At 47.0% G+C, this 27241-nt stretch overlaps 1 long non-coding RNA gene and 2 other non-coding genes across 5 annotated transcripts; 2 read left to right on the forward strand and 1 right to left on the reverse strand.

Moving 5' to 3' along the window:
• Positions 1-2883: 2883 nt before the first annotated feature.
• Positions 2884-3002, forward strand: LOC116667374. The gene has a single exon (XR_004324263.1). It is a non-coding gene; the product is annotated as a 5S ribosomal RNA (ribosomal RNA).
• Positions 3003-5236: 2234 nt separating this feature from the next.
• On the forward strand, positions 5237-5355 carry LOC116667399. The gene has a single exon (XR_004324283.1). It is a non-coding gene; the product is annotated as a 5S ribosomal RNA (ribosomal RNA).
• Positions 5356-8164: 2809 nt separating this feature from the next.
• LOC116667275 lies at positions 8165-25693 on the reverse strand. 3 transcript variants are annotated; one of them, XR_004324114.1, is made up of 3 exons: positions 25300-25693; positions 23843-23970; positions 8165-21222 (listed from the first exon to the last, which is right to left on the reverse strand). It is a non-coding gene; the product is annotated as an uncharacterized LOC116667275 (long non-coding RNA). The 3 variants fall into 3 exon arrangements; XR_004324112.1 differs by having other exon boundaries at positions 8165-21232; XR_004324113.1 differs by having other exon boundaries at positions 8165-21232; positions 23843-24016.
• Between the last annotated feature and the right edge of the window lie 1548 nt (positions 25694-27241).

A 27241-nucleotide genomic window follows, 5' to 3' on the forward strand; every position in this document is an offset into this window, starting at 1 on the left:
GGGATGCGAGCTGCTCAGCTAGGGACAGGAGCCTCAGGAGCCCTGTGGCTGCCCCAACCCTCCCCTGGGCTGTCCCAGGCCAACCCACAGGGAGGCCCAGCCAGCTTCCAGGAATAGCAATGAGGTCGCCATCCCTGGGGATGTGGAGTATGTGTTGAGGGGTGTTTCCTGAGGGTGACTCTGCATCTGATGGGCCACTGGGAATCAGACTGCTTTCAACGTCCATTCTGGGCCTACACCCCTGCTGGCAGCATGGAGCTGGTCATAAAGGACACAGGCCATGGGGCCAAGGTTATAGCAGGTCCCTGCTCCCTCTCTGTGCCTCAGTGTCCTCATCTGTAATGGAGAACTAGTAACAGGCCATGGAAGGGCTCACTGAGATCCAGCTCTGTGGCCTTGGGTGGCCACTGCCCTCCCTGTGCCTCAGTGTCCTTGTCTGTAACACAGAACTAGTACCATTTTTCTTAGCCCTTTGGCACATTTTTCTGAGTCCCTTTCCATATTTGGCCCAGGGCTCTAACAGAGCTCACAGACTGGAGAGGTAATCAGAGTGAGCTCCCAGCCCTGGGGGTGCCAGGGGAGGCCAGAGCGGCTGCAGGAGGGACTTGGAATCTGGAAGGGCTTCATGGAGGTGAGGTCTGAGCTGTGTCTCCAAGGATGAGCTGTCATCTAGCCAGGTCCTGGCACTGAGCAGGACCCAAGCACATGATGAATGAGGGAAGTGAATGAATGAATGGGCATCCCACTAACAGAGTGAGGGGGAGGCAGCCTCCCAGGGCAAGGCAGGAAACGCAGGAAACCCTGGAGGAACAGAGGGCAGGGCTGCAGTGTGATGCCAGCCTCACCCTTTATGGGCATCTGGCCACCACTGTAGCCTGTTCTCTGGTGGATTGGGGGCCCTCATCTGTCCTCTGCTCTAGGGACCTGCTCTTCATTCCCAGCAACACCAACCTGTGTCCCTTCTGTGTCCCCAAGTCACCTGGACCTGACTGGTGGGGGATTGTGAAGAGGGGGTGGATGTGCAGCCCAAGGCAGAAGAGGGAGGGAGAGGATGCTGGGAGACCATAGAGGGGATCACCAGCTGGCAAGCATTAAAGGAGTGGGAAGAGCTGAGCCTCGGGGCTGAAGGATCCCGCTGCTGGTGGCCTCCTTCACGAGGGGACTTCACAGTGAGAAGGCAGTCATGGGGCAAGTGCTGAGCTCAATTTAGGGCACACTGACCTGGAAAAGTTCAGCATGGAGATGTCCAGAGGAGCTGGAGGTAGGGGATGAAGGTGCCACTGCAGTCAATGTCAGAGCTTGAGACCCAGATGAGGTAGGGTGGTGATGCAGGGGAAGGGGCTTGAGGACATCAAGATGTTCACTCACTGTGTCCTCAGGGAGGAGACCATCATGTTCATTCCATAGCCATCTGGTGCCTAACACAGTTGGGCTTAGGGAGGTCACTCAGTAGACAGTTGCTAACTACCCAAATTCCCCGTTACCACATTAAATTCCTGGTGTGGAGCCAGCTGGCACTCTCTGGAGTCATAAACCCACACCCGTGAGATCTCTGTGTGCCTGGAGAACAATGACACCTTACCTCCCATGCCCCACTGCAGGACCCATTGTGTAAAGGCATTTCTGCAAAATACAAAACATCCCTTAATGTGTGTCTACCCTATCAAAACACATCACCTCAGGGGAACAGGCCTCACATCCGGCCCTTATTACAGTGGTAAAGCCTATAGTTTAGAGAAGTCCCTGACAGATCTCACAACCGATCAGGTACCTGTGGACGAACTGATCATGCAGCCCACTTCTCCCTGTGTGCAGCACAAACTCCCCTCATAAAAGAGACGATACGCCCACTGTCGGCACTCATGCAGTCACCTTTTACCTGTGTGGCAAACCCACCCTTGTCTATAGCACTATCCCTATTAATCTGAACTAAATTCTTTTCAGAATCTTAACACGAATCACCAGCCCATATTTATGCACACAATATTTAAGAAACTCCAGGCAAAAATAAACATATTGGTAACTCAAGTTAATTACTTACAATAGTGAAAATAAGATTTACAAATAAAGCAAAATACATATTCAAGGAGGGACAAAGAACCCACACAAAACTAAGACTATACACGTGTATAGCAATAGGGACGCAGGGCTTATAAACTGACAATCTTTGACACAAAAATTATCTTCCCCCACTCCTGAAACACCCATAAGAGTCAGCTAAACTTCGATGTGAGTTTACTATATTCCATGTAACATAACACTGCCTTATTTTGTATACATTTAAATATATTCTACAATATTTCTCAGATCTCAATGCAAAGAACTCTCACACTAAGTCAATTGGGATGGGCAGGGATGCCTACAGATACACAACTAAAATACCTGCTATACAGGGTGGGCGGGGTGGGGCGACGGGCCCGGGCTGATGCCTTCCCTCCCGCCGCGACGGAGGTACTGGGTGGGTTTGGGCAAGTTGGTGGAGGCAGGAGGGGCGGCCAAGGTCCGCGCTGGGCTACGCCTAGGCCCGGAGGTGGGTGGGTGGGGCTCAGGGGCCGGCCGGCCGGCGGCCCGGAGGCCCGGAGGCCCGGGTCCGGACGCCTCCGGGGCCACTTGCCCCTGCCAGCGAGCCTGATGCGTGGATCCGAGCTGGGAAGGGCCTGGAGAGTCCCGGGGTGGGCGGGAGGCGCTGGGAGGCGGGCGGCAGGCGCGCGGTGCGCTCTGCGCTCTGCGCTCTGCGCTGTGTGCGCTGAGTGCAGGGCGCGGTGGCTTGGCTTGGCTTGGCTTGGCTTGGCTCGGCTCGGCTCGGCCCGGCCCGGGCCGGCCGAGGCGGCGGCAGGGAAGGCGCAGCGCGGGCTCTTGAGGCGCCGCGCGGCGCCTGCCGCTGTCTACGGCCATACCACCCTGAACGCGCCCGATCTCGTCTGATCTCGGAAGCTAAGCAGGGTCGGGCCTGGTTAGTACTTGGATGGGAGACCGCCTGGGAATACCGGGTGCTGTAGGCTTTTTTTTTTTTTTTTTTTTTTTTTTGGCCTCCTGCCTCCCTCCCTCTCCTTTAGCCGCCGCCCCTGTCCCCAAGGCGGCTCCCCGCAGGCCCGAGCACCTCCTGACCCTCCCCCCCCCCACGCCACGCCCGCGCAGCCCACGGCCTGCCCCGACCCCGCGGCAGGCAGGCAGGCAGGCAGGCAGCCGGCCAGCCAGCCGGCCGGCCTGCCTGCATGCCGGCGGGCGCACAGGCAGCCGCTTCCCTGCCCCTTGGACCTCGCAGCCCCGGCCCCTCCACAGCCCCCACAGCCCCCCGGCCCTCCCCTGGGGGGACTGTGAGGCGGGAGGGGCGACGGCCCGACCGCGACTCCGCCGCAGGCCTGGGCTCCCTCGGTCCGTCCTCGTCCTCGTCCTCCTGCCGCCCGCGGCCCGCGAGCCCTCTCGACGTCCAACGGCGCCCAGCCGCCGGCTGCCCGCCCCAAGTCGACGCCAGCGCCCGCCCGCCGAGACCGCCTTCTCTCCACCAGCCTTGGCCTGCTCTCCCCAGGGAAGGAAAGGACGTTCCCGTCCTTCGCCCGGCAGGGCCACGCCCACCGGTCGCCCCTCCGTGTCCCTTGGAACCTGGGCCCCGCCAGAGCCACTTCGTGCGTTGGCCCTCCAGTTCCACGACGCCCCCCTCGGCACACGCCCGTCGCCGCTGCTCTCCAGCAACAGCCAGCCAGGCGCACTCAAGCAAGTCCGGGCGCGCCCGGCCCAGAGAGGCCCGGAGTCGGAACCGACGGCCAGAGAGACAGAGAGACGACGGAAAGCAGGACGACGACACGAAAACCCACCCACCGGGACACGCACACTGCCGCCGACACGCTGACCTGCGCACACCCACCGCCGGCGGGACCGTCTCGTCTGTCTGTGCCGGGCCCCCGGCCCGCGGCTCCCGGGGAAGGAACCCGAGCAGCGCGCAGAACGGGACTCCTGAGACGTCGTCTGGGAGTCCTGGGGCCCCGCGGGGGACTGCCAGCCCCAAGGCACCTACCTGCCTCCTGCCCGGGGTGCCGCCCAAGCACCACCACCCTGCCTAGGGGAAGCTCCGTCTTCAGCAGAGGCTCATCTGCGGCTCGGCAAGGTCTGTGACAAGAGCATCTGTCCCGGGTGTGTCTGTCTGCTTCTGGGTCCAGCGTTGCCCCCTCCGTCTCCCTCTCTCCCTCTCTCTGTCAAACTCTTGTCTCTCTGTCAGTCTGTCTCTGGTCTCTTTCTCTGTCTCTGTCTCTGCCTCTGCCTCTGCCTCTGCCTCTGTCACCCCCTCACCCCCCACCCCCTCCCAGAACGCACCCCCGGCGCCGCCTGTCTCTCCACCACTGTGTCTCCTTCCTCTCTTTCTCCCTCTCACCATAGCCTCTCACGTTTGCTCTCACTCTGGCTCTCCTGGAGCAGCTGGCTTATGCTCCCTCTCTTCCCCTCCGTTTGTCTGGGTTGGGGGTGGGGGTGGAGGGGTGTGTGTCTAGATGTGTGTTTTCAGTGTGTGTGTGTGTGTCTGTGTGTGTGTGTGTGTGTGTGTGTGTGTTGTGTGTGTGTGTGCGTGTGCGTGTGCGTGCGTGCGTGCGCGTCTGCGTGGGCCGGCGCGCGCTCCTGTCCGTCCGATCGTCCGTCCTTCGGTCCGTCCCGTCTTTCTCAGCCCTCTCTGCAAGGGGCTGTCTTCTTTCGCCACGGGGGCTGGGCAGGGAGGCCCGCTAACGCCCACCGGCCCGGTGTGGGGTGAAGGGTGGGGCGGGGTGGGGCGTCGGGCCCGGGCTGATGCCTTCCCTCCCGCCGCGACGGAGGTACTGGGTGGGTTTGGGCAAGTTGGTGGAGGCAGGAGGGGCGGCCAAGGTCCGCGCTGGGCTACGCCTAGGCCCGGAGGTGGGTGGGTGGGGCTCAGGGGCCGGCCGGCCGGCGGCCCGGAGGCCCGGAGGCCCGGGTCCGGACGCCTCCGGGGCCACTTGCCCCTGCCAGCGAGCCTGATGCGTGGATCCGAGCTGGGAAGGGCCTGGAGAGTCCCGGGGTGGGCGGGAGGCGCTGGGAGGCGGGCGGCAGGCGCGCGGTGCGCTCTGCGCTCTGCGCTCTGCGCTGTGTGCGCTGAGTGCAGGGCGCGGTGGCTTGGCTTGGCTTGGCTTGGCTTGGCTTGGCTCGGCTCGGCTCGGCCCGGCCCGGGCCGGCCGAGGCGGCGGCAGGGAAGGCGCAGCGCGGGCTCTTGAGGCGCCGCGCGGCGCCTGCCGCTGTCTACGGCCATACCACCCTGAACGCGCCCGATCTCGTCTGATCTCGGAAGCTAAGCAGGGTCGGGCCTGGTTAGTACTTGGATGGGAGACCGCCTGGGAATACCGGGTGCTGTAGGCTTTTTTTTTTTTTTTTTTTTTTTTTTGGCCTCCTGCCTCCCTCCCTCTCCTTTAGCCGCCGCCCCTGTCCCCAAGGCGGCTCCCCGCAGGCCCGAGCACCTCCTGACCCTCCCCCCCCCCACGCCACGCCCGCGCAGCCCACGGCCTGCCCCGACCCCGCGGCAGGCAGGCAGGCAGGCAGGCAGCCGGCCAGCCAGCCGGCCGGCCTGCCTGCATGCCGGCGGGCGCACAGGCAGCCGCTTCCCTGCCCCTTGGACCTCGCAGCCCCGGCCCCCCACAGCCCCCACAGCCCCCCGGCCCTCCCCTGGGGGGACTGTGAGGCGGGAGGGGCGACGGCCCGACCGCGACTCCGCCGCAGGCCTGGGCTCCCTCGGTCCGTCCTCGTCCTCGTCCTCCTGCCGCCCGCGGCCCGCGAGCCCTCTCGACGTCCAACGGCGCCCAGCCGCCGGCTGCCCGCCCCAAGTCGACGCCAGCGCCCGCCCGCCGAGACCGCCTTCTCTCCACCAGCCTTGGCCTGCTCTCCCCAGGGAAGGAAAGGACGTTCCCGTCCTTCGCCCGGCAGGGCCACGCCCACCGGTCGCCCCTCCGTGTCCCTTGGAACCTGGGCCCCGCCAGAGCCACTTCGTGCGTTGGCCCTCCAGTTCCACGACGCCCCCCTCGGCACACGCCCGTCGCCGCTGCTCTCCAGCAACAGCCAGCCAGGCGCACTCAAGCAAGTCCGGGCGCGCCCGGCCCAGAGAGGCCCGGAGTCGGAACCGACGGCCAGAGAGACAGAGAGACGACGGAAAGCAGGACGACGACACGAAAACCCACCCACCGGGACACGCACACTGCCGCCGACACGCTGACCTGCGCACACCCACCGCCGGCGGGACCGTCTCGTCTGTCTGTGCCGGGCCCCCGGCCCGCGGCTCCCGGGGAAGGAACCCGAGCAGCGCGCAGAACGGGACTCGTGATTCGTCGTGTATACCCCAATAAACAAATGGAGACTGAGAGACACAGTTTCAGGAAAATTAGAAAAGTACAGCTTTACTGCTGTTAGAGGCAGCCGCAAGCCACTGCAGGCGTGTTACTCTGATTTGGTGAATCCACCTCGGAGTTGGCGTCCTCAGGTTGTATAGAAAAACCAGAGAGAACAGAAGGCCGACAACAATATGGCATTTTCCAAGGTGCTGACTTCTTATTCCTGAAGAATCCACCTGGCCTCACGGAGAAACTCTGGAGTGTCTGTTCTTTCTTTGGAGTTTGTAGCCTGTGATCACCTTCCCGGAGCACAGCTTCTGGGTTAAAGGCTAAGCTTTTTTGGATAAAGAATTTACAGGGAGTGTAGAGCATCATGGGCAGGCTGGGTGCTCTTTAGCACAAAAGCAACTGAGCAAGTGAACCTGAGATGGAGGTTTGTGGGAGAAAAGGGGAAAAGAAGTTGCAAGAATTTTAAGTTAGAACAATCAGCAAAAAGCTTTAGCATCAGGGAGGCCAGTCTCTTAGTTTCCTAATTTTTCAAATCGCCACTTTTATTTCATTTTAAAAATTTTTATGGAAATAGGCTGTCGGTGTCGCGGTATCATGTACACATACACACTGTATGCGGAGAGAGCTGATGGCTACTCTGTTTATTGATTTTTGTAAAAGGGTTTATATAGGACATGCATGATGCCTCACATACCATCTAAGTTATAACAATGTTAATCTTAAGCTATTTAGGTTCCCAGGCTACAGGTTCCCAGGCTCCTGCAGTAAACACATGATGTTACATGATCAAGGACAGACTGTTTTAAAGTTTGTCACAAAACGTCACTAAGTAGGCCATCTCTTATCCAGCCAGCTCTGCCTGTCTTAGGTTGTCCTCCTCTGAGGATCTTACCCGTCGTTGGCTATCCAGCCGTCCATACTGGATACATTAAACAGGCCACCTCTTATCCAGCCAGCTGCGTGACATTTCTCACAGCTTGTTTATCAGTTCAGCCCATGGCTTATTCTCTAGAGCCTTCAGGCGGGGGCCTACATAGGCATCATTCTCCTTCAGCTGTTTTTTGTTAAATTGGGACATTGTCTGGGGTACTTTTTGATGGAAGGAACAAACATGATCATGTCAGTTATTGAGGTGCTTAAAAAGAGTTCTAGTGGTTCTTCTGCAGAGGTAGGGTGTGTAATAAATTAGAAGCCTGATTTTATATATATATATTTTAATCCTATTTAATATATATAATATATATATATATTTTAATCCTATTATCAGAATGGAAAGCAGGAATTGAAAGGTTTTTAGAAAGACAGAGCAGAGGTCTTGGGGGCTCAAGACAACAGGCCTGAAAACCAGTTGGAGACTTCAGCATTCACTTTTGATGTACAAGCTTTTGCATCTCCTAGGTTTTGAATTTGAGATCTCATTCAATAATGAGGTTACATTTTTAGATCTAGCAGGTAGTGTGAATCATGGCACAAGTTGTGCTTTGTGCGGCAAGTAACACATATAAGGCCATTCAGTTTTGTGATACCACTTTTTGCATTAAAGAGACTTCAGAGTTGTGATTACCCAGTTACCCCCAGTATGGGAATAGTGGTCTTGTTTACATTACAACTTAGAGCAGAGTAGGTAGCTCTAGTGTCTACTAAGAAATCCACCAATTGAGACCCACTGTTAGTTGTACTCAGGGCTTCTGAGGAACTATAGTTACTGGGGTTTTTAAGACTGTCAGGAACTTTGGGCCCCCTTTATTTATTGCCATCATTTATTTTACCTTTCCAGGTCATCATGATCTCTTGAGGTTTGTTTTTGGGTGTTTCTGTCCTTATTATGTGTTTTTATAAAGGCCTGAACATAGAGAATTTTTTCTCACTTATAATTTTTTTTTTCACAAAACAGTTTTAACCTCCTTCCCAATCACATATTAACAAGTCATACTACAATAAAGTATCTTTTCGGGGGGGCACTTTGGGGAGGCCTATAGCCAGGGAGCCAGTTGTGTAATTTTAACTTCTGATGTGGTATTTACAAATATACATAATAGTACATAATAAGAGCTATTGACCATTACATGTAAGTTTTCCTTTTTTTTTTTTGTTAATATCTGATCTAAATCAGTTTTATTGTCTAGAAACTTAATAATTACAAGAGGAGACCTTGAAACCATAAAGTTGTAGCTATAAGTTGCCAGCAGACATTGCTTTGAGGGTGGCTGGTGGTGTCCCAAGTCTGATACAGTTTAGAAAACTCAAGTTCTTAGCAATATGGAATCTTGTCTGAAATCACGCCTACAATGGTTACCTAGTTTTACTTTGGATGTCTGACTTTCAAATGTATTTTTATCTTTAAAAACCAAAGCACATGTCACCATTAATGATTTTAGTGCTTTTTTAGATACGAAGAGATGTAAGAATTTGGGCTCATAAAACCGTCTCCTGAAAATACTTCACTGTCTGAAGGCCTGTCCTGGCAGTGCTTCTCAGGGCACAGAACACTTTGTTCCTGATCTCCACCCTGAACGCCTTTCAGGGTGTGCTGAAGGTCAGCGACTGCAGTGACTTGGGACTTAATCCTTGTGAAGGCAGATGGCAAGTGCCAGTGTTATTGGCAGCGCTCCCTCAGGGTCATAAATTCGACCATGGTTTGGGGGGCATTTTATGACCATTTTGTCCCACAGTGCTAGGAATGCTCACTCCTAGGTCAGGCAAGGATTTTGTCGCTAGGCCACTCAGTGTGCTCCCACTGGGCCAGGCTTTGTTAACAGTAGCAAGAAGTCTCTGGACCACCTGTCTTACTAGTTTGTTAAGGTCCAGGAAAATATTCCCTTTTGTTGTTTCTTTCCATATTTAGAGTTACACTATTATAATCATAAATCTTCTATAGAACTATATATATCTGGGTCACTGCTTCAAGTTGCCTAGTCATCATTTTATCAGAGGCTTAGTCATATATTTATTAAAGTAAGAAACAACAATTCTGTAAAATGCGCAACATGTACTAATACAACTAGTAGTATGCTAAGGTCATAAGAATTCAAGTCAAGAACTTTTATTAGGTAATTTGAGCTATCTATAATAAACTTTCCCTGAACAAAATAAAACTCAGTTTAGTCCAAATGAAATAATTAAAAACTTGGAACAACTGGTCCAAGTATGAGTTTTTCTGTACTAACATAATCCAAAACACCAAATCCAGAGAGACCTTAATTTACACGTGTGAATTAAATTCTTCTAGGCTAAGTAAGAAGAGGGGAGGGGAAAGAACAGAAACAGCCCTCACCAGGCCCCGTGGGGGCTGAAGGTCAGGTCATCTGTGGACAGCCCCAGCCTGGTCCAGCTTTCTAACGGCTGCTCTGTTTCTCAGCACCCAGCAGCCTCCTTGTAACGGCTCTGCCACTTGGGGAGTGGAAGCTACTGATACGGAGACTCCAGCCTCTGCTTGGTCAGGGCTTGTTCTGACTCATTACCTCTGCCACTCCTCTCTGCCTACTTGACACTTCTGCCCAGACTAGCGAGTGCTGACAGCCCTGCTGGTACCAAATTCAAATCCCCATGGAGAAAAGATCTGACTGCTTCAAGTAGCTACTCTCCTTCCTGCTGGGCAGAGGACTGGCATCCATCCACCTCCACAGATGGAGGCCCCTGTAAATGAGTGCCCTTGGGACCAGCACCTCCTCCTCTGGCCAGGATGGTGAGAAGGCACGGCTGCTTTCTCAGAGAGCCTGCGGGATGGGATACACTCAGCTTACACCACTGGGAGCTCCTCTCTGAGCCAGCAGAGGCTTTTGCTGAAACCTGGGAAGTTAGGTGGATCATTCCAAAGGGGGTGCCTTTCAAAGCCCATTCTGATCTAGGTCTCTGAAGAGACATAATCTACCTAATTTTGAGAACACTTGCTTGTTTAGCTTCTTTTTATCTACCCTGAATTTTGGATTCAGCCTAGAAAAGCTGGTTTGACAGACACAAGGAACATAACATAAACAACATATTGCTACTGTCTTCTATCAATGATTCATGGTTAAATTTAAGGCTGTCTGACATCATTGGAAAGCTGAATAAGTGCGCCCACATCACTTTATTTATCTTCATTTGTGTTCCTTAATCTAAATAAATGAGTTGCCACTTTAAAATCAAACATATAACACTGCAAGGGAAAGTGGTGTGAAGTTTAGCAGAAGTTGCTGTTACCTAGGAGCCGCTAGTGTTATTTTGCTTTAGGAGGCTGATGCAAGGCAATATGGAAAGTGGTATTTATTCAGTTGATATATGAGACCCACTATGTGCCAGGAACTGTTTTCAGCCCTGCGAATATAGCAATGAGCACGACAGTCAGTCTCTGCTCTCAGGGGACCTAAATAGTATACGCTCAACTTGTTTTCCCACTTTTTTTAGAACACTGAAGAGCAGGGTGAGGTGTGGAATGAAGGCCAAAATGAATGAATGATGGTTCTGCACCACAGTTGGCTAACTAAAGTATAAATGAAAGATCTTAAGCAAATAGATTAGCAATATGAACACTGAAAATGGTAATTTAAGTCTAATTTTAAGAAAGCTGTGAGTCAGAAAAATATCATAATGATATTATAAATAACAGCCTTGTTGCCTTTATCATTTCTTCCTTTTCCTCTCCCACCCCTTTCATTTCCTCTGACTAAAGGGGGAAAAAAATCTCTCAACAACTAGCAGTAAATTTTTTTTTAATTGAAGTAGTCAGTTACAATGTGTCAATTTCTGGTGCACAGCACAATGTCCCAGAGCAGTAGACTTTTTAAAAATTGAAGTATGTAGACTTCTTAATGACTGGATTGGTTTTATGCTTTCCTAACCACTGACACGTGATGAAATCTCTGCTCTGCAGCCCTGAGTAAACACCAGTTTCCGTCACAGAGGACTCCGTACCACCTCTGCGTGACTCAGCCCCAGGCCAGCATAAAAGACCCTGCCCTAGTTCCAGCTCTGATTTACTTTTTCTGCAGCAGTTTCATCACTGCTCAAAAAACAGCTCTTTTCAAAGTTCCATTAAGCCCACCAAGACACAGGCCCATGGGGTGCTCCTTCTGCTATAACTCTCAGTACCAGGGAGGGCAGGGCTGCCAGCAGTAGAATCTCCACAGATTTCTGAAGAGCTGGTCAAATATAACTTGACATCTATGCTCATCCCCTAGAACTGGCAATGGCCTTGATTCCTAGGGAGACCCTGTTATGCAGCGCACTGACCGCCAGATCATGGCTAGCAGATGATGACCACATCATTCCCCAAACCGAAAGCATACAGAAACCAAAGGTCAAATCTTAGCCTGAACAATTTCCACCCCTATTTAATAACTTTTTAAAAAGGACAGATTTATACCTTTGAGCTATTGCCCAACTCTGTTCCTGTATCTGACAGTTTGTATACTCTCCCTCCTCAACCACTCTCTCCCCAACCTCAGCCCCCGGAAACATTTCTCTACCACTCCCACCCTAACTGCTCCCAATTTAATGTAGTGTAATCCCAAACAGCCAATGCAACCATGCTGTGATATTGGGCCACAGGGCAGTTTCACTGGGGAAATGAGCCAGCAGTCAGATTCACTTAGAAGCTGCTCTTCAACTGCCTGATGGATAGTTCAACCTTGGGCAGGGACTGACTCACAGATAGAGTGACCTGCCTGCTCCAGTAGAATGGTTGTCAGAGTCAGTCTCAGGATAACATACTTAGTATGAAATGAAAGGAAAATATTTATCATGCTAGCAAATTTGTAAGACTGGACTTGAATTTCCTAAAGGCATATTCACTTTTCTTGTTGTAATCCATCCCTGTATTTAAAAATAATAATGTCAATTATTATTAAAATCTGGCATGTGATTCTACAGCTTAATACACAAAAGTAGAAAATTCAGCAATGTTAAAGCCGCCATACAGTAGTTACTTCACATCAACCAGGCGAAGTGAGGCTTACAGGTTTCTGGTGAACCCATGACTCTTAATATGGAAACACCCAGAAACCGACACACTGCTCTCTGGCCTTCCTTATTCTGATTTATGGGCACAGAAATAAACAACTTGATTATGAAAATAAAGGTAGTCCACAGATCCAGAAATGCTTATCTCAATGATTTTTTTTTATTATCCTCTAAAATAAGGCATTGAAAAATATTTTTGAGAAACCTGGGCTCATTGAGAATATATTAGTAATATTTAGATAAACCTGCTACACTTGTTGCTGCAGAAAAAGGTAAGAGCTATGTATGTTCCTCCTAGGACTTGGAGATTTCCATAACACGTCCGGTTGACCTCCACTCTTGGTTGGCTATGCTAAAGAATCTTTTCTGTAATTATCAGTTACAGACTTTAATTAAAAGGCAGCATATGTTGAACATTTATAAGATTATATAAAATAGCATTCCTGCTTTCTGATGCGCAATTATGCTTTCATCATCTATAAAACATCACAATAATAAAAATCAGAAAGAGAAAATGACTTTTGTGAAAAGTAGATAAAACCCAGCTAAAAACTAACAGGAAATAAATAAAATTCCCAGCAGAGTTTTAAAAATAGGAATTGAGAATCTGATTCTAAGATTTACATGAGATGCAGAGGGCCAAAAAAAGCCAAGGCATTGTTAAAGAAGAATTAAATAAGATAAATTACTCTGTAGATACAAAAACTTAATATAAAGCCACATAAATTAAGGTAGTAATATTGAAACAAGAATAGAAAATAGACCAATGGAACAGATCAGAGGCCACATATATGGAGACATGTGATCTATGACAAAGCAAGCACTGCAGATTAGTGATAAAAATACATTAATAATTAATGGTGTCAGGTCAACTGGATAGCTGTGTACAAAAAGGTAAATCTGGAAACCTATCTTACAACATTCATAAAAATATATTCCAGAAAGAAGCTACCTTCCCCTCAGCTTTATAGTGGTTAATAATGTACCTATGTGTCTTGTGTAACAGAACAGTTTCTTAGTGTTAAAGAAAAAAACCAAGGTGGTGGTGGTGGGGTATAGCTCAAGTGGCAGAGCACGTGCTTAACATTCACAAGATCCTGGTTCAATCCCCAGTACCTCCTCCAAAAATAAATAAACCTAATTACCTCCCACTGAAAAATAATTAATTAAAAAGAAAAAGAAAAAACATAACTGGACAGTAGTAGTAAAAGTAGTAAAAACAGGCCTTATTTAGGACTATTGCAATAGTGGAAAAGAAACCTCAGAACCATAGAACTGGCCTCCACTCTGAAAACACTGTGGACAAGTGGGGACTTACAGCCAAGGCGCAGGGTCAGGGCCAGTGGATGGGAAGTTACTAAGATGAAATCTCATGGCTGGAGGAGATTCTGGCTGACGGCAGGCTCGCATGAGCAGAGAAATTCAGTAAGACATTAAGGGTAATCAGATACCAGGGGTGGGGGTTTCTAGCTATAACTGGTGATGCAGGCCAGACAAGGACGAACTGTCAAATTCAAGGCCCTAGGCCTGGAGGAGCCTGACTGAAATTTAGTCCAAGAGAGAGTTTTCTCTAGAATTGTGATGCCAGTTAAACTGAGGTATCATTTTGGGACTCATCATTCAAAGTTTAAAGAGAAGGGCATTATTTGAAACGCAGACAGTGTGTGTTTTTAAAAGCCAAAATTTATTACAGACTTCCAAACTAGGACTGAAAAAGCCACTGAAGCATCCTATGGGTTTTAATTTCTAATACGATAAATATTAATCACTATATCCTGCATCGACAAAAAGCCCTTTTGAGTCCTCTACCCCTTCCCCCTTTAAAAGAGTAAAGCGTTCTTGAGATTAAAGGTAAGAAAAGCACCATGAACTATCCCCTGTTGTAACACAGCCATTTCTTGCCATAACCTACAAAGGAGCCACTGGGGGCGGGTTTTAAGCACCTATTTAAACCCCTGGCTGGGTCTAGGGAAGCTGGTTTTTGGTGACCTAAGGAACTATGACTACAGGTAGTTTTTTTCCTTTGTTCTTTTTCTTAGTTGTTTCTTTTCTCTATTCTTTTTTCTTATTTTTATTTAGTTTGTTGGTTTGTATTGTGAGTATTGCCAGTGAGTGTAGCTAGCAAGTCACCGTGCCGCAGGGCCCCGCGGCTAGCTCTGCCGAGAGGGAGATTGGCAGCTACCAGCTCAAGACCACCGGCCAGGGCAGCCATGTCGGGGTGAAGCTGGCCCAACACATCCCGCGTGCGCCATGAGGGACCTGTGGTGAACGCGCTTCAGGAGGAGGAACTCAGGCCTTCCATCAAGCCATCCCCTGACTAAAAAGGGCCCTGGCAGACTTCATTGATGTTATGCATGGGCTACAGGTGTGACCGACCTAGGACTCATGGATAAGCCAGAAGTGATGGCCACCTACCTGATCCGGGGCTACAACCCAAGGTGGAAGGCTCTACCATCGCCATGAGGCCCCTGCCTTGAGCTGATCCCCCCAACAACTGAAGTCCTTTCTCATCCCACAAGTTTAGCTGAAGGTTTGTGTGTATCCAAAGAGGCATCCTTTCAGCAAGCCTGCTACTTCCACCTTTGCTTTGTTCTGTAACCTAGAAAGTCAGTGGCCTGGGAAGGACCGGAAGTCAGAGTGCAAGACTAACAGCACAGCCAGCGTCCCAGACCCGGCCTGGAGCCAAGGACCTCCACTTCTAGCACAGCCACCCGTGTGGCCCTGCAGCAATCACCACCCAACAACCCCAGGAACAGCAGCAGTGGTGGAGCCTCAGATGGAACCCACCCAGGGTGCATCCTTCCAAGGAAATCCCCTGCATGCTGGGAAGCCTACAATGCAGCCTGAAGCAGAGTGGAGCTGACTGAACATCCCACGACAAGCAGTGGGGACAAGAAAGTGGGGAAGTCAAGCTACACTCCCTGCGCTTTCTACTGTGCATGAAGACCATGAGTTCCGTGGAGCTGACAACACGGTGTGGGAGGTGGGCCAGGGGCTGGCTTCACACGGCTGCAAGTGGAGCAGTGCCAGAAGTGCACGCCGCTGCAGGTGCACGGCTCGCCCCACCGAGGACTTCACCTAGTGGAGGGTGGAGGGGTGCGGGCCGTCCCAGCATTCTCTGCAGGGGATTCAAAATAAGAGGGTATCTGGGACCTCCATGGCATTCAAAGTCATCATAACCAAAATAACAGTCAGCTTAAAGGATGGCTTGAAGCCACCTGGGAGATAGGAGGAAAGGCCGCCCTGGCTGCAGGCCAGCCCATCCACTGCACCCTGGGCGAAGCTTCAGAGCCTGGACTGTTGTCCTGGGGAGCTTCTCCCCTCCCCTGCTCTCCTCCCTCTTCTCTTCCATGTTTGTGGAGGAGGGGAGATGGTTCTGTACAAACGAACATTTAATAGGAAGTGGTTATTGACTTGAATGTTTCTCATTAACGTTTGTCTTAGAGAACACAAAGCTGTCACTTCCTGGAGCAGCTTGCATAACCGGCTCACTGGAGAGTTCTGGAAGGGTTCTTGATTGAAAATTTCATGGCAGGTTTTTTTGCATGTCCTCTAGGCTAAGGTGCAAACCTTTTGGCACGAGATATCTTCCTGAATGTATCTAGCACAATGCCTGGCACATAATAGTGCTCAATAAATAGCATTTCCCTCTTTTTCCCTGCAAGGAAAATAACTGTAGGGAAATTTTGGCAGAGAGGGAGACAACTGTGTATGTGGAGGAATGTTTTCTGGATGAGGCTGATCTGAAGGATTGAAGGCTAGGTTCCTTTATTCACTCTACAGATGCTGTCGCCTACCCAATGTATTTCAGGTGCTGTTCTGGAATAATAGTATCTCGGTGACCAAAAACAAACACATGGGTTTACAATCTGGGGAGGCAGACAAATATTCATCAAATAATAAGCTACATATGCTTTTACACGGGAAGCAACCAAAATGTCCAGTAGGAAAATGGTGAAATAAATAATGGTGAAATAAAATGCTCTTTTGATTTAGTATTATATAGCCACTGAAGTTGTTTCAAATAACTGTAAAATAATTATAAGAACATTACTTATTTTAAAAGTGGGATATAAAAGCATACAGTATAATCCCCATTTCTAAGAACAAATGTACGTTTGCCTACGCACAGGAATTTCGATTACATCCACGCTGAGCGATGGCTCTCCCCAGTGATGAGTTTAGAAAGCAGAGCATGTTCTCAGTACAGAGAGAACAATCCAGGAGGCAAGGAGACTTGTTTTTCTATTCTGAATTTGTAACTTGGAAAAGTACAGGCTTTGCATACTTTAAATGAGGAGCTCAGCTTCAACACATGTTCTTTCTTTCTCTTTGGGTTGTTTCATTTTGGCTTGGATGGGGCAGGGACATAGGTGAAGGTTCCTGAGGACTCTCCTTGCTGAGCAGATGGGTATGATTCCAGGAAAGCCAGTACGCACGGGCTCCTGGAGATGCATGGCATCCGGGCACTAATTTCCTCTCAGTGCCTGCCCAAGCAGGGCTCACCTTCCTCTGTCTGCTGTTTGGTTTTTGTCTGCTGTTTCTGAAGACAAAAGTTTGTGTCCAGAGGCAAAGTTTCAGAGATGCTTCCAGGGATGTTGATGGGAGTTTAATTTTCAAGTGAGTGTTCCTGGGCATCTAATTAAATTCCTGCCATTAATTAAAGTCTGGATGACTCTGCGTTAGTATCATCATTTCGCAGCAGGAACTCTCATCTTCTATAACTAAATGTGTACTTTCATTTTTGTAGCTGTTAAATCAGACATCCATTCACATTAGATGCCAGTATACACCAGCATTAAGTGCCCACCCCCACCCCCCAGCCAAATTGTGGGATGATAAATTGGGAATAGTATTTTGATTAGCTTTTTGTAAGGATGTAGGAATATTATTTTAACTTTAGCAGGAGCCTGCTCAGTCTCCTTCACTGTTACCCCTTCTTTCCCTAATCCACCACAGGCATCGTTATTTGAGAATGAAGGTTTAGGGAGTAATGGTGTAGTCCTGCAGGGCAGACCTACTGCTCCACGAGTCTTGAACATGAATGATATAAAGGAAGAAGGCCTTTTCCCCCCTTGTTTGTTTTTTTTTTTTTAAATTATATAAACATGAGTCAGCCTCTTCATTGGCAATGTCATGTCATGAAGGGTTAACAGCTTGAGATTCAGGACACTCAGGTTCTGGCTAAGCTCTGTTCCCAAGAGTTTCTATGTGACAACGTGTGATTTTAGCTTCAATTTCTTAAGCTGATCTTTCTGGTCCATCACACCTATGAAATATACTAAATCTACATTTCTGTTTTTTTTTTCCAAATCTACGTTTCTCATCAGTGTTACTTTATAGTTTTCCATTTTTTTAAAATAGCTTCTCTTTTTCCAATGTGATTAAGGAACAAGGCCAGGATTAAGTCTGAAGCACTCAGAAAACAGGATTTTTTTCCCCCTGTGGCTTATCAGCATTTTTAGTTTCTAGTATCTCAAATACCAATTGCAAACCACAGCTGGGAAAAAGAACATGATGAATTGAGTCTGGAATCAAATTGCTCCTTATTTTCACAGACACATGCATTTATCAAAAAGGGATATAACTTGCAACAACTCTGATAAGTTCCCAAGACTTAGTCCACACCAAGTATTTGTAACCGTCCCCTGTGCTGTCACTGACGTTCAGCTGGGTCTATGTGTGTTGAATTTGGGGCAAAGAAGTCTACAAACTTGTGATGGGAGTAAAACTTCACACTCCTTAGTGAAAGCAAGCATGATGGCCAAGGTTAATTGACTCAATGCAACTTCTTTTTCCTTTCCAATAAACATTCCCAGGGAGAGAAGCCCAGCTTCAATGTAAGATTCTTTGGGTGGCTGCTCAAGAATATGACTGAGTTCAAGAGGAATAAAGGAGATGAAATCCACATTTTAACTGTAAACAAATATGTCACTGAAAAAATTCTAGACTCTAAAATCCACGTATATAATCATCATCACAGTAATCTGACATGCAAGGAAATATGGCATGAGTCACTTGTGTATTTCTTTCTCTCTTGCCCCTTTTAAAAGATCTAGACTCCTAGGGGGAGGGTATGGCTCAAGTGGCAGAGCGCATGCTCAGCACGCATGAGGTCCTGGGTTCAACCTCCAGTACCTCCTCCAAAAATAAATAAATAAACCTAATTACCTCCCCCACCAAAAAATTAATACATTTTTAAAAGAATCTAAAGCTCTTAAGTATATACACTTTAGGAAACACAAACAAACAAAGGACTCCTACTGACATCAATGTGAAAATTTTAAATTGGAAAATTAGTTTTTTTCATTTTCTATTTATTCTGTTTTGCTAACATTAAAGAAGCCAAAGATACAGAATTCTACGTCTTAGATACTCATTTTTGAAAAAATCTGAATGTAAAAAACTTTATTTCTTTAATTATTAATCAACAGTAATCATAATTTGCCCATCTGTGCAGAATACACTTGCAGGAACTGTGGGGAAATAGAAAAGAAAAAATAAGTACTGTTCCTATGAGATGCTAAGTCCCTTGAAGGCAGGGAAAGGGTGATACTGTATCTACAATCCATAACACAGTGTGTCACACAGCAGGCACTTAAGAGGTGGTTGACTGAATAAATAAGTACTTTCCAACAGGCCTGAAGGCCAAATACAGGCACTCCCTAAAGTTCCACACCATATACACACTGATGCTGCCTGTACACTGACTTCCTTCCTGAGCATCAGCCCTCTCCCCACCGCTAGTCCTAGCTCCCTTCCTGCTGAGGTCACAACCAGGCCTCGAGGGCCAGTGACTCCAGCTGTTGGAGATTTACGATCTGACGGCCCTATCTCGTCACCTTCTTTCCTCCCCTCAGACCGTGTACCCAACCTGTGTGCGCACCTTTTATTCTGCCTTTCACTCCTCGTAGCTGTGTTAATTCTGCTTCAAGTAGCTCTCCTCTTCCCTCTTTCACTGATTTTTGTCCCTTTCCCTCAGTAAAAGAACTCTTCTTCCGCCCTCTGCCTCACTCACATTCACCTGGGAACCCACAATTCACCCTATAGCTTAGTATTCCCAGCACTGTAAGTCACACTCTGGAACAAGAATCAGGGCCACCCACCTCCAGAGATCTCACGAATAGTTAAAAGTCCTTTAGGATCTCCAGAGTAATCATTCTTTCTCATTTCCTTCTAACTAAATTATTTTTTTCTCAAACACCATCATTCAAGATAAAAAAAAAATTTAAATACTATTATGACAGCCATAAAAAGGAATGAAGTATTCGCACACACTAAAACTTGGATGACCTCGAAGACATTACGGAAAGTGAAAGAAGCCACTCATAAAAGTCAACATGTTACATGATTCCATTTATGTGAAATGTCCAGTACAGGAAAATCTACAAAGAAATGTAGCTTAGTGGTTGCTTAGGCCTGAAGGAGAGGGGCGGGGGGGAATAGAAGGGTGGTTTCTTTCTGAGCTGAAAAAAATCTTCTAAATTTGACTGGTGGGGGGAGGGTACAGCTCCCATGTGGTAGAGCCCATGCTTAGCATGCAAGAGGTCCTGGGTTCAATCCCCAGTCCCTCCAGTAAATAAAGTAAGTAAACCTAATTACCCCTCTCCCTGAAACAACATCAACAAAAAGCCAAAATAAATAAATAAAATATTTGAAAAAAATAAATAAAATTGACTGTGGTGATGGTTGTACATACATGTGAGTATATGAAAACCACTAAATTATACACTTTAAACACACAAAGTGTACCATATGTAAACTGTATCCCAATAAAGCTGTTTAAAATTTTTCTTTTATATATACACAATTTTATATTATGTATATAAATGCACAGATGTATGTGTATTTATACACACACACACATAAAATGAAGAAAAAATAAAATAAAGTAAAAACCCTGTACCTTTCACTTGCTTAATAAAACTTTACCACTACCTTTGAAGCTGTCTACATGGCTCTTCCCAACATAACCCTTTACCTCTTCAGACAGGAAAATCATTAATCTGAAGGTGAAAACATTTATTACCCTTTTGACTTTCATTATAGTTTTACTACGTATGTATGTACCTCTAAGGAATACATTATTTAACTTTGTAAGATTTGAGACTTTCCATAGATGTACTTGCTATATATACTTCCGTAACTTGGGTTTTTCATTCAACACTGTATTTTTGAGAGATACTAAAGCCTATCTCAAAGAGAATTCTTGTGAGTTAATGAATATAAAGTACTTATAGCAATGGCTCACTCATTACAGGTGTTCCCTATTATACATATATATAGTTATATTTATTATATACATATAATATTATAGCAATTGCTCCTTTCTCTGTGAATGTGTGTTATTTCATCAACTGCATTACACATTAATAGTTTTCAAACTATAATACTATCTGAGTTGCACAGACCTTTGGGAAATTCTAGATATTTGCAGTTTCTGGATAGCTAAGATTTAAACTGTTGATGTATCAATTTGTTTCTAAACACATTTTAGAATTTGAACAACCTCAAAGAATGAGCTTTATAAAAAAATTTCAACCATTTCCAAATTCCTTTCTAAACTTGTTTATGAACATACATGAGACAGTTTTAATCAGACTGTGCCAAACTGTTTTGTGCTTTTTAAAAATAGTCCTTCATTTATATACTTCCATGTATTGACCCAGCCCACTTAGTTGCCATTTTTAATGTTTCTGTGTGCTTTCTGGATTTCCATACCAGTCACAGAAGTACAGCCAAGGAGGGAGGAAATGAAGCAATCTGGCTCTAAGCCCTTACCAGGACTTCTGGGTTCCTGAGTCCTTGCTTAGGGTGGATCATCTATTCTTCTCGAATGATTAATTTTTCCCACTGAAGCTGCTGGTGCCAGTTTCCACTCTGCATGCGATCACAGGGCAGTTTTAATCTTGTACGCCAACATCATCCATTTGTGGTGGCTGCCTGGAGCTCTGTGCTGGGAAGAACTGTGAGGTCAAGTTTAGGTTCAGCAAAAGGGAGGCCTCTGATTTATTACCAGTGTCTGCAATAGCTACATTTCTAAGCACCGCATTCCCTGCTGCTCCCACTCATAACGAGATGATGTTAAATGGCTCCAGGGTGGTGCCAGAGTTCCAATGCCCAGGACCTGGTCACACAGTTGACTTCCCAGTCTGAGAGCTCTCTCTTTTCACCAACACTGCATACATCTGATTAAGATATATTTGCAAGCACAGATATTTATAGTTACTGTATTTGTGTTTTGGATTTGCACATGACCCATACACAAAAAATTAATTTATTTAGAAGAATATCTAAACATTTTGAGGAGCGATAATTAAATTCCCCATTTCTATTATTTCTAATTTGATTGCATTATGGCTCAGAAATGTGTAAAATGTTTACTTTTTACTAAGTGTATCTTCTTATTTTCAGAACATGACCAAACGTTAATTTATTTCTTTGCAAAGCTGTTGGCTCAGTTTTTCAAAAAATTCACTTTGTTACCACATTCTTTTGGCTTTTTACATACAGATCAGTTATGTTTTCATTGTTCTGGGTGCTTTTTTAAAAAAATAATTCTGGTCTTTCATTCTCTCTTAAGACTTTTCCTTTAGACTCTATGATCTAATACCTGTTTTGTCAGTGAAGATTGCTTTCAGTTCTAGATACCAGAACACCTGACAGATAATAGTCTGACCAAGCAAGGGTAGGGCAGGATGTGAATATGAGGTTAGGCTACATGAGGCTGCAGAAGTAGGCGGGAGCCAGGTTATCTGAGCTTTTATTCAACTGCAGTGAGAAGCCAGTGGCAGGGTTTAAGTGGGGAGGGCAGAGCACACTATGTCATGTTTTTCATGTTTTCAAGCCATCACAGTGGATGAGGTGCAGAATGGACAGTAGGAGGGTAAGGGAGGAAGCAAGGAGATGATCAGGAGCTGTCTTTGGCAGCAGACCAGTAAGAGAGAAAGGTGGCTGAAACTGGTTGTAGAAATGAAGGCACCGAGAAGAGGTTGCCATCAGGATGCGTATTGTAGGCAGAGCCAACAGGACTTGCTGTGGGATTGCACGTGGGCTGGGAAGGGAAGAAAAGCCAAGGGTGACTCCCGTGGGTGCTCCCTTCAGGGAAGGGGATCCAGGCCTGGGGGTGATCAGCAGATAGACTGATTCAAAGTTGGGAGTGGGGAGGAGGGATAGTATAGTTCAAGTTGTAGAGCGCATGCTTAGCATACACAAGGTCCTGGGTTCAATCCCCAGTATCTCCTCCAAAAATAAATAAGTAAACTTAATTACTTACCCCCCAAATAAAAATTTTAAAATAAAATAAATATGAAAAGTTTTTTAACAAAATTAGTTTTTTTTAATTAAAAAAAAAGCTGAGAGACTGTGAGATCACTCTGAGAAGAGAGGGCATGCAGGAAAGAGAAGGAGGCTGAGCATTGTGAGAAACCTGGTGAAGGAGGAGGAGGAAGATGGAGTTAAGGTGGGAAGGATTTGGGGTGGAGGCAGTCTCCAAAATTCAGAGGAAAGTATTTCAAGAAGGAGGAAGTGCTCAATTTTATCATTTGTGTCAAATGCAGCTAAAAGACTGAGTGAGATAAGAATAAAATCTTAACCTTGAATTTAGCAAAACTGAAATCATTAGTGACCTGGATACAAGCCATTGCAGTGAAGGGGCGTGGAGGAAAGCCAGAATGAAATGGAGGGAACGTGAAGAGAGGCAGCCTGAATAGAGTGGATAAATAGAATGGTAAGTGGAGAGGAATTTGGGGTCAAAAAGTGCTGTTTGTTTAATGCACAACATTAGAGCATGTTTATATCCTGTTATTGGCAAGTGGTCATTACACTCACAGGACTCCAGAACTCTGCGTCATAGCTTGAAATGACCCTTCAGTCCCTAGTTTACTCTAAAGTTAAAGTTACAACTTTAATTTCTGAAACCTTTAAAATAAATGGAATCTTTCCCACCTATTTCATAAAACAGTCATCTCCCACAGAACATATCCCTGATTAATGTTTCCCCAGAAGAACACATGTGTTGTTAACATCTAAACAGTGTAACAGCTATTTATCTCTCAATACATTTTTCAGATGGTATCTACGTTGATAAAGTTTATGCTAAATCTTCAAAAAAAAAACATTTTAAACTAAATGGTTTCCTGGAGAAGCTTCATGTCCTTTCCAAATACAATAGGTGGACCTTCAATCACACTAGACACTTTACAAAGCTCTGGAGTGTTGACAAAGGAGATGTGATTATGTGATGTTGCTGGTCTGAGAGGTCACTGCCAGTCCACACAGTAACTGTATGTTAACAACCATACTAAATGTGAAGTGACCAAGAGCAATGTTTTAAGCATTTTACCTCCTACCACGGTATTTATAACTTTTATCTCCGTGTCCTTTTGGGACTTAGGAAATTGGTAGGGTTTTTCAATTGACATGCTGTGTCTTATAATTTTTTCTGTTTAAAATAATGGGAAACAGTCTCTTCAGAGTTTTTCTAGGAGAAAGTCTGACATTTTCAGAAAAAGATTACTGAGTTATTAATGGCAGATAATTTCTCAGTTTTGTTTTACTCTTAAAATTTTACTTACCTAGGAAATTACTTAACTTTGTTTCTTCCAAATCAAGTAGTAAAATTAAGGCTCCTTAAAAATGTACCACAGATATTCTGCTGTTTTGCATCCTCCCTGCACAGAACTGGGGTTGTGCATGGTCCAGTCTGAAAAGCATGTACAATAAAGCAGTCTTCACATTAATGAGGAAACCTAAGTGGAAAAATGACTTAAGATAATTAATATCAATTTAACTCCCAACAGAAACAAATTATTAAAAGTGGTTCTGAAGGGATATTCAACAAGGGATTTTTAAAGTGGTTCCAAAGGAGCCATGTTGTAGGGTAGAAATGCAGAACTTGTGTATTATCTTTCTACATAAACTCTCCTAATGTTTTGGGAAGGCCAATGGGAACATTTGGTCCTACTGGCCTGTGTTAAGGCCAAGAGGGCCACAAAAGGATAAAGTCCTGTGAACCATGTAACTGAGCAGGACCCAACTGTCATCAGTGACCATCTGACATCTGTAATGATGTTTGTAACTCCTTTACTGCCTAATGGTTTAAAGGGTTTTTCTCATGCTCTTGCTGACCAGCATTAGGCTAGAAGGGAGAGAGGCTTGGGTGGTCTGGCCAACCCCCTTGTGGTGCTGTGTGCAGGGATCATGCTCAGTGCCCTGCTCCTGTCCCCAGTGTCCTCCTCTTCACTGCCTTTGCTTTCTTTATATCCTGTTATTTGAGCTCAGCCCTGCTTCAAAGGCTAAAAGCTTTTATCAACCTGACTTGAAACTGCACAGGTTTTTCTCTAGAGCTCTTTTCCACGGAACCCCTCCCTATACACCCTTGTTCTAGGCACTCTAACATTAGGAGTCCCAAAACCAGAGGTGAACTTCGTATCCAGCAGAGAGAAGGGGACCCCTACATTTGCAAAAACAAGAACTGAGCAATAATTTGTTACCCTGTATGCAGTCTCTATGGAAACTGGCTACACCCCTTGAACTCTTGAACTTTTACTATAACCTCCCTCTGCCTTCTCTCCCCAGCAGGCTCACAGTCTTAGAGGCATCAGCCCACTGTGACCTCCTTTGCCTGGCAAAGAAAGCAAGCTGCCTTTTCTACTTCATCCAAAACTTGGTCTTCAAATCTCAATTTGGTAAGTGGGGCCCAAAAGCCATGTTTTGGCAACAACCAGGCCTGGTCACACGCGGGAAGCAGCTGTGGGTGCGGTTCCCTAAAGTGCTTTATGGAGTCACTCTCCTATGCAGCCAAATTTCCTATCTGTATAATGCAGAATTCAGGCCTTTCCACTGTGATGTTTTTCTCCTTTTTGTAACATGGCACTAACGGTCCCTCTAAGAGGTCTGATCGAAGTATGGGCTCTGCCGCCAGCCGAGCCAAGAGGGATGCGGGAAAATGTGGCTTTCAAAAGGCAAGTTCCAAGTTCCCAGGTACTGTATTTCTATTTTAGGCATTTAGTTTACTGTTTCAGATACTCACCAGGTGTCTTCCGTGCGTGTTCCTTAAAGGCCGAAGCAACCTATAGACTCCCTTGCGCTGCTTTCCGTCTTAACCGGCGCGCCGGCCACACTGGGCGTGCCCATGGGGCTGTGAGACGGCGGAGTGGGAGGGGTGGGCCAAGCCGACTGAGGAGCCCGGGAGCTCCTAGAGTGCAGGGTACCCCAGGCCATCCTGCGCAGGCAGTCAGAGGCGGGGGCCACTTACTGGTCCGCGAAAAACCCAGTCTCACCAGCATCTCTTGGAGGTGGACCTGTTTGCACAGTGAATTCGACTCTGTGTTCGCTGGCTGCATTGGGCGTTCGTGGACGGGAGACGGTTCGCGGAAGAAGCTCTTCTTTGCGCGGCGGGACCACCCTCGGCGCACACGGAGGGGCAGAGCGGAAGGCAGGGGCCCTCGCCGCGCACTCTGGGGGCTGTAGTCTCTTAGCGGCTCCCAGTTGGTGGCGTGCAGGGCTGCAGGACTACAGTTCCCAGGATGCGCAGGGCGTGGGGGCGGTGCCCAGCCGCCTGCGCTCACAGAGGACAGGAGTGAGCGAGTGAGTGTGCGTGCGCGCGCTTGGTCGCCGCTAGAAGCGCGGCTGCCTAATGGCTCGGTTCGTACCGTTGCCTCAAGGGAGGTGAGTCGCAGGGAGAATAATGAGGGCGGCAGTAGGGAATTAGGATGGTGTAAAGGCTGCGACCTGCTGACCCCGGCCTACCCTGTGCAACTCACTTTTACCCAAAATCAAGACCAGACTCGCGTTCCTCCCTCCTCCCCCTTACTCTGCAGCTTCATTCTTTCTCGTGTGTGTGTGTGTGTGTGTGTGTGTGTGTGTGTGTGTGTGTGTGTGTGTGTGCGCGCGCGCGCGCGTGCCTAGTCCAGGCCCAGGAAACTAATTTTTATTTTCCAAAATGTTTAGGGGAACTGATTTGATATCTGAGAAACTTCACATTTTGTTTGCTGCCCTCTTCTCCACCCAAAGTGCGCCCTTTTGGGGAGATATTCATTGTAGGGGCCCTGCTTCAAAGTATAACTTAAAGAGTTTGGGTAGGGGGACATTGGTGGCTGCTTTGTGAAAATATCACCTACACCGAGCGCTTTTTTCAAAGATGTGGAAGTTGAGGCATTCGTGAGGTTAATTATTGGTTTCCCAAGGTCCACTGAGATCAGAGATGAGTCGCCCCAATTTCCAAGCAAGTATCTAGTAGGATGTTTTCACCAACCCATTTGAGTAGAGAGGTCTCCAGAAAAAAAAATCAACCTTAAAATGATAACGGCTTAAGCTCCCCGCACTCCCCTTTTTTATGCTTTGAATTGAGCTTAATCTCAACTCAGGACTGACTGGCCAGTTTCTCAGAGACACAAATAATGACGCTGATCCTTAGGAGCCGACTGGTGTTCCAGCTTTGGGAGAGTGATAGTCAAGGTGTGGAGCGCTTAAGCAGCATTGGAAACCCATGAAGTGCAACATCTCTGCTTTGGAGGGAAAGCGTAACACAGCACTAGGGATGTATATCTTAAAACTTCTCCACTCTGATCTGTTGAATTTTTCCATCTAGAAAATGGAAATATCCAAGAGCACTCTGTTTCCACATAGTCTCTTAATAACTAATGCCTGTAAATTCCTTATGCTCTATGTTCCTGAAGGGAAACCTCCTCAGAAAAAGAGCCAGTGGAGTCTACACCCTTTCTTTGTTCTTTGTCTTTATTTCTGCATCTTAAACATTTGTAAGATATGTGCATGGAAAGGGAACTCTTCGGAATTTAAAAGCTAAATTTTAAACTTTGTATATTTTTCTAAAACTTTTAAGAATTTTAATTACTATGATATTGACTGTGCACTTTTCTGTAGATGCTATGTTTATATTGTGTTTGGAAAATGGAGTTGATTTACTTGACAGACAAGAACTATACAAACAGGATATATTTATATGGTTCGAG

This window comes from Camelus ferus, chromosome 11 (genome assembly GCF_009834535.1).
Source record: "Camelus ferus isolate YT-003-E chromosome 11, BCGSAC_Cfer_1.0, whole genome shotgun sequence".
Taxonomy (NCBI): domain Eukaryota; kingdom Metazoa; phylum Chordata; class Mammalia; order Artiodactyla; family Camelidae; genus Camelus; species Camelus ferus.